An 8,087-nucleotide genomic window follows, 5' to 3' on the forward strand; every position below is an offset into this window, starting at 1 on the left:
TGAAACAGATGGAACACTGTGTTTACATCCCACCTCAAAGAGAAGTGACTTTTTCATTTCAACAAACAACTCAAAACCAAAGCACAGCTTAGATGAATAAAAACTCTGATTTCCATAGTGTGTCAAATACTTAAGCATGAAGAATTGCTTTTATTATTTATGCATTTAAAAAAAACTAAAGTGCTTTGCCTTTAACAATGTCTGATGAAAGTACAAACAGTACCAATGAATACGTTAAACAACTGACTCTTGACTTTGATGAAAAAGAGATGGTTGTGGGATGGAAGGATTCCTACTTTGAGATTAACATGCATACAAGCGATCAGATTCAAGGACTAGAGGGTTGGTATGACTGGTCCTGCTCCATTTTGCATGTGATTCTTCTATGCTAGCGGTACTTCAGTTTCATGCTTGTTTTTTCTCTTCTAGCTCTCTTTTAGCTCTCTGGGTTAAGAAATCTTTGCTTTTTGATGAATTGAAGTGTGGTCCTTTATGTACTTGGCACAGTTGTGAATTAGCTGGCATCACACTCTGCTGTTTAGGTTTCCCTCACAATGGCAAAGAAGAAGGAATGTTAGTCTTTCCTTTGAAAATCAAAAAGTTTGTTTCAATCCTCTCCTTCCCCCAGCCTCTAGATCTTATTACAAATTGAATGTTCCTTCCTTTTTTGGAATAAATATTTGCATGCAATTCTTTTCTCTTTTAAGTAATCAACCCATTTGTTTTTTTCAGGCTAAAACATTTTATTAAACACAGTAGTTGTAGCTGTTTTCCTTTATTCTTAAAGACATATTTATTCCATTCCCTTTGGTGGGGAGGGTCGTCATCTCATCCAAGCTCCCATAGACACGGATCCAGCAGACAGCTATCTCTGAACAATTAGTGCCAGTGTGAAAATATCAGTCAACCATTCTGAGCCATCTGCCTTGCAAATATATGGTCAGAAACATTCTTCAGCAAGGACCATTCGTGGTGTAAACACCATGGATTCATTTACCCGAGCCCGTTTTTCTTTCAGAAGCGGAACAGGACTCTATATGTGAAGGTGGAGAGTAGAGATGGACACGAACTGAAAGATGAACCAAAATTAAGCATGAACCAGGTCGGTTCCTGGTTCTCGAACCATGGTTCGTCAGATCCCATTAGTGATGAAGCACCACGAACTTTTAGGCTGGTTCGTTTGGTTTGTTTTTTGGTTTGTCACTGCAGACAGCCTGGTGCCAATCAATCAGTTTCCTAGGCAACAGGGGATGGACTTCCTGCAGACTTCCTGCTTACCCGGAAGTGACCTTCTGCTGGCCCGGAAGTGACCTTCTGATGACCCAGAAATGATTATTTTTCTGACCTGGATGTGACATTTTCACTAACTAAATGAACCGGTTCGTGAACCAGGGGCAGGTTCATGGAAGTTTATGGTTCGTGGTTTGTGGAATTTGATGAACCACGAACCATATGGTTCATTTTTTCCCAGTTCGTGCCCATCTCTAGTGGAGAGTATCCAGCCAATGAGTAGAGGGATACAAGTAGCTATACAAGGAGCTATGCCCTCTCTTATGCAGGCGTTTGCTGCTGTGGCTGACCCACCCTCCCTCCCATGATATATTGCAAGATTTACCTGGTCACTTTTAGAGAGCTGAGCAGGAATTTTAGGGTTTCACTAGATTGTTTTGGGGGCAAAGCCCTTTTTTGCCTGCTCCACAATGTCCCTGTTTAGTTAAACAGACCTGGTTGCAGACTGGTTAAGCATCTATTGTTTGTTTAAAGGAATTTTAAAAAATCTGACAGGAAAGTTCCACATAATTCCATTCAGGGCTTTTTTTTCTGGGGAAAGAGGTGGTGGAACTCCATGGTGGAACTCAGGACCGCACAATGACATCACTTTAGGTCAGCTGGAACAAGGGAGAAGTTTTTAAAAGTTTAAATCACCCTCAGTGAAAATGGTCACATGGCTGGTGGCCCAGTCCCCTGATCTCCAGGCAGAGGGGAGTTTAGATTGCCCTCCATGCCACTGGAACTCCAGCAGTGTGGAGGGCAATCTAAACTCCCCTCTGTCTGGAGATCAGGGGGCAGGGCCACTGGCCATGTGACCATTTTCAAGAGGTGCTGGAGCTCCATTCCACCATGCTCCTGCTGAAAAAAAGCCCTGATTACATTTATGTACTTTAGCAATGGGTGTGTGCATGAATCGTTCTGTGTGCAAGCCTGTGATTGTGTGTGTGCATTTGTGTGCATGAAAGAAATGTATTGGAGCAGAGAGCAGAAACAGAAGGGCAGAGAAGATGAGACAAGAACAGCAGCAGAGACGGTGAGGCACCTCACCTTTGGGTCACCTGGTACCTACTTTACATTCTTTTGTGTGCCAGGCCAAAATATTTATTTTTGTCCAGGTTTTTAATTCAGGGGTTCCTTTTAGCTGTTGCTTTTATGGCCTACTTACAGCCTATGGGTCATTTTACAAATATGTTCCAGGAAGCTCAATATTATTTTATAATATCCCAAGCGGCTCTTGGTTTGTTTTACAACTAGTTTCACCACTGATGATCATTATGCTTACTTTTTAGTGATTTAATTGTTTTACTTTGTGAGCTGCCACCGTAGCTGTCTGGAGAGATGATTTTCTAAGCAAATACATGAAAGTATTCCGGCCCCACAAATTTGGTCAAGTCTTTCTGCAAATTTTCTCCATGTCCACTTTGCACGCATTTCTCTGTTGTACTTTTGTCTTTCTGCTGCCTTCAGGCATATGAGCTTAAGAAAGCATCCATGCAGCAACAAAGGCACCAGTTAAATCAAGGTTTCCACTTGAAACTGGCATGTGGGTCATTCTCCACTGCACTGTAAACCATCTGAACATTTGCAGAGATCAGTTGTAGGCAGAGTTGCAATGTGGGAGTGCATGCCACTATTCCCTTCTGTTCTCTGTCTCTGTGCCATTTTCTATAGCTCTGTAACCATCTGTCTAACAAAAAGAGAGGGCCCTGAGGGGTCTCCAGCCCACCTACATTGTCCTCCTGTGTTAATCAACATTTCTTAAAATCATTACCATTTGGCTTCTTTAAGCAAATTAGGATGCCCAGGTTTTGAACGGAACTTATCTTGGATAAGCACAGAGAATTGGTTTCTGGTAGAACTCTTCACTAAATGAATTTGGTAAGGATTTATAGGGCAACACCTGTTATTAGGAAATGTTTTGTACAAGTTATTTAAAGCTACTTTCAAAAATGTAGTTATTAGTGGAAACAGAGGAGGGCATTAATTGCGCCATCTAATCCCATGTACACTTTCAGAGTTTACTTTCAGTGCAATCCTAAACAGTGTTACTGCAGTCTGGCGCAGTCTGGTGGTGGTGGAGAGTGCCCTCAAATCAGAGTTGATTTATGGTGACCCCAGGTGGGGCTTTCATGCCAAGAGAATAACAGAGGTGGCTTGCCTACCTTTGCAATCCTGGTGTTCGTTGGAGGACTCCCATCCAATTACTAACCAAGGCCGACCCTGCTTAGCTTTACCTGGGCTATCCAGGTCAGGCCTACTGCAGTCTAAGCCCATTGATTTCAATGAGAATAGATGTGAGTAACTCTCTTTAGGATTGCCCGGTTTGTTTCATTTCAAGCCAGAAAAACATTCTGTCTTCTGAAAAAGTGCCAAGAAGTCCTTATCGGTCTTTTCTGAATGATTTCTCCATATCCTTCATAACTCTTCTTTAAAGAGTTCTTCTTTAGTGTTAATTAGACCTGCATTGTTTAATTGATTCATTAGTGACATTAATGGGTCACAAAAATGTTGATACACTAAACAGTTGCCCCCAATTAATAAGGCAGAAGATTTTTTTTTAAAAAAATCTTGTAATGCAAGTACTTATAAAAGATGAAGATGGCAAGTACCATCTCACAAGAGGGGATGAACTCTGTTAGAAGAACATGCCTGTGGTTTCTTTCAGGCCTTATCTAAAAACAAAGCGGGTTGGGAGAGGACTGTTGCTTTTATATGCAAATGTATGAAGATGTGATCAATAAGTCAATCGATGAAAATTCATATGATTAATTAACTAACTAACTAATTAATCAGCTCTTTAGCTTGAGAACAGATCTGATAATTATGTTACTTGCAATTCACCTTAGATTGTATTTCCATAGGGTTCCATCTCTGTCACATTTCTCTCAGCGATGACACCTCATCTCCAGCCCCAGAAGCTGGGGACTTAAATTTCATGCCTTACAAACATATTGTTTTTAAATACTTGTATATATTTATTTTAAAAATAATTGAGGCTTTGAGGACAGCTTAGTCTTCTCGTTCTCAGTGAGGCAGCTCTTGGATTCATTGTGCCACCTGGCACCTGGAGAGCCAGTTTGGTGTAGTGGTTAAGAGTGGCAGGACTCTAATCTGGAGAGCCAGGTTTGATTCCCCCCTCCTTCACTTGAAGCCAGCTGGGTGACCTTGTGTCAGTCACAGCTCTCTCAGAGCTCTCTCAGCCCCACCCACCTCACAGGGTGATTGTTGTGAGGATAATAATAACACACTTTGTAAACCGCTCTGAGTGGGCATTAAGTTGTCCTGAAGAGTGGTATATAAATTGAATGTTATTATTGTTCACTTGGCTGGTTAAGGCGGGGGGGGGAATGATAGGCTTGAAGGGGGGCTTGTTGAAAACAGCTAAGAAACCGTTTTATTTCAGTGGTGTGTGGGGTTGGTTATTTCTTCATTGTCCTTTTCTCCACCCCTCTCAGTATTACAGTCGCAATTTTACTGGAGAGCTGAGGCCTGAGAAAGCTAATAGTTATGAAGTGGGTATCTTGTTCAATTGATTCAAACTGATAATATGGAACAGAAAGGCCTTAAGCGATTAACTGTTTTTGACAGGAACAGCACCCAAACCTTAGTAACCCAGAGTAGATAGGGTTCCCACTTTTAATTGTTTTCTACAGCAACAGCAACTGTACCTATCTCCAAAATACCAAAAGTCTCTAATTAGCTCCTTGCCTAACCAGCAAACCTCCTAACCCTTCTCCCACCAAAATCCAACAACCCTGAATGTGTCACTGAGGGCCAAGCTACAAGTGACGAATGACACTTGAACGGCAAGTGGGTTGAGTGGAGGGCAAGTGAATAGGGAGAAATACACTTGTTGTTCAAGTGTCATTCGTCACTTGTAGCTTGGCCCTCAGTGACAGCTGGGTGACTGCCAAACTCCTCTCTCTCATCTACCACTAGAGATTCATTGGTTGAGACTCCTCAAGGGAAGAACTTAAAATGGTCCATATTTACATTATTTATCATCTGCCTTTCTCACTGAGGCCATCACAAATTCTGGTTAGTCTGGTTTTGTAGGGATGTTATAAAGGAATATTGCTATACTCTATAATCCAGAATGCCCTGTATGCTATTGTCCTATCCCAGAAGCTTTAGGAACATACTTGCAATATTGCCAGTTTAAAATTGGTGGATTATTTATTCATGAGAATAATGCAAAGGGATAAAGGGGCAAAATGTCAAGGTGGAGAGGGAGATTGTAGAAATATGGCTAGGAGCTTTAGAAGATTAAGGCTGAGCATCCTTCCCTGTTTCCGGTATTAAAAATCTGGGCATGAGCTAAAGAGCAAGTGCCAAAAGACTCTTTGCCTTTGCTCCATGGCTCTGAGTGGGCCCACCCAACGGGTCTGAATCCTCCTGCTTTCCACGTGTCTTCTAGAGAACCAGTACAGTGTCTGCTTCTCTGGTGCTGGTGTGGAATTCCTTAGGACTTCAACATGGTCTGTATTTCTGCTCCATTGGTGACTGTTCTCGACCCCATCTTTACCTCCACATGGCTGTACCTATAGCCCTGCCCTTGAAAGCTGCAGTAGAAAGCCAAAGCAGGGAAGCACTGATGTGCTACATTATCTAACTGTCTAGAATAGAGATTCTCTCAAAGTATGTTACGTAAGAAGTTCTGTGCTAAAGATCTTGGGGACCATGAATTGGCTGAAAAAGTAACATAGAAATATTATATATAAATAAATATTTACCACAGCTCAGGATTAGCACATGCTTGATACATAGCAAACAATGAAACATCTATGTGTTTTCTTATCTGGTGTAGGTTAACAGTATCCCCCCAGCTCTTCTCCTTCTATATTTATTCATTTATTAAAAATTAAGTCATCAAAGACAAAAGTTCTTACACGTTTATTTTCAGATCAACTGTCTTAATTCTAGTATTAGGTGGTGGCAGCAAATGGCCTATGAAAACTATGGTGGGGAGGGTCCTTCCTGGTTGCTGCTAGCTGGCCAGTTTGGTGTAGTGGTTAAGAGCACGGGACTCTAATCTGGAGAGCCAGGTTTGATTGCCCACTCCTCCACTTGAAGCCAGCTGGGTGACCTTGGGCCAGTCACAGCTCTCTCAGACTCTCTCAGCCCCGCCCACCTCACAGGGTGTTTTGTGTAAACCGCTCTGAGTGGGCATTAAGTTGTCCTGAAGGGCAGTATATAAATCGAATGTTGTTGTTGTTGTTATTAACTTCATAGCTGCTGCCTCACTTAGAACTTTATCAGCCTACACTGACCAGGTCTATTTAAATAGGTCTATGTTCCCTAATATAGTATGAAGCAGGCAAAAAAAAAAAAAACCCAAACTTCTCTCATGACCATTTTGAGATCAACCTTAGGGTTCAATGGCACCTTAGAGACCAACAACGTTTTCAGAGTGTAAGCTTTCAAGAGTCAGACAGAAGGGAACTCTTACTCTTGAAAGCTTACACTCTGAAAACCTTGTTGGTCTCTAAGATGCCACTGGACCCAAATCCTACTGTTCTACTGCAGACCAACATGGTGACTCGCCTGTTAAACTATTTCACATTTATTTCTTGTCTATTAAAGGAATCTTTCTTTGATAGCAAGATCTAACAGTATTATAGTCCATATTTCAATATGTGGCATAGATCTTGCTTTTCACTTTTGAAGAATTATCGGTTTAGCTGTTACCGAGGCTCATAAGCTCCAAAGCTTTTGTCCTTTTCAAAGGTTCCAGGAAGCAGGAATACTGGAGTAAGTGGATTAAGATCCAGGGACCTTTCTAGCGTAAAATTAATTTGTCTGGTCATTAAATTCTTTTTCTTTTGCTGGTTGTTTAATTGTATTTTTAAGCTGGTATGAGTCCCTTGTAGTTTATCAATGAAAAAGTAATTTCCAAGATACCCTGATTCAACTATGTGTTCTGGTTATTGAAGTTCTGATGCAATACATGAAAATCTTCTATGTCCAAGAAGTTTCCCATTCATATCAAGGGAGGAAACTGATGGTATATCTAAGGTTATTTCACCCATTTTTCACCGAGTTTCCCATTCCTATCAAGGGAGGAAACTGATGGTATATCTAAGGTTATTTCACCCATTTTTAGAAAGAAAAAAACAGCAGCATGTACGTATAAGAGCTTAATGTATACTTTGGAGGACACAAAACTTTGGGTTGGAAAAATAGTATACAATCTATAGTACGCCGTTGGAGTATATTTGTACAATCTGGGACAACCATTTCTGTATCACATTAAAGACTGAATTATTATTTTGCCTGCCCTTGGTATATGAAAAAGCACCCATATAATATAAACATACAATCTTTGTAATTTTCTAAAGTGGTTGCATTTTGGTTTATTAGCTGTATAGTGTATTGTCTTCTAGGCTGTGTCTCAAGGACTAAAGCAAATGGGGCAAGCATTAGGCACTGGAGGACACTGGAGACAACTATAGCTTATCAAACTAAATGCATATATTCTGACATTTTAAATATGGAATATAAAATGGAAGCAATATATCTGTGGAACAGTACAACCACTTTTCTGCTATAGTAAGCAACATCCAGAAAGCATCAGAGCAAGTCCTGCTAAGGCTCTAGTGTCATTCAAAATGGCATACTTAAACAGAAACATCTAAGGCAACTCTGCCTAGGACGGCACTGAAGATGTTGATTTAGAAAACACTGATAGGTTATAAATTAGATACATAAAAAGAAAATGCAATTACCCATCATCTCTCGCTCTCTTCGTCTTCTCTCTCTCTCTCTCTCTCTCTCTTTGTATTCATACAAACATCCACACAGCTAGGCTGTGCCAT

Source organism: Eublepharis macularius, chromosome 9, assembly GCF_028583425.1.
Source record: "Eublepharis macularius isolate TG4126 chromosome 9, MPM_Emac_v1.0, whole genome shotgun sequence".
NCBI lineage: Eukaryota > Metazoa > Chordata > Lepidosauria > Squamata > Eublepharidae > Eublepharis > Eublepharis macularius.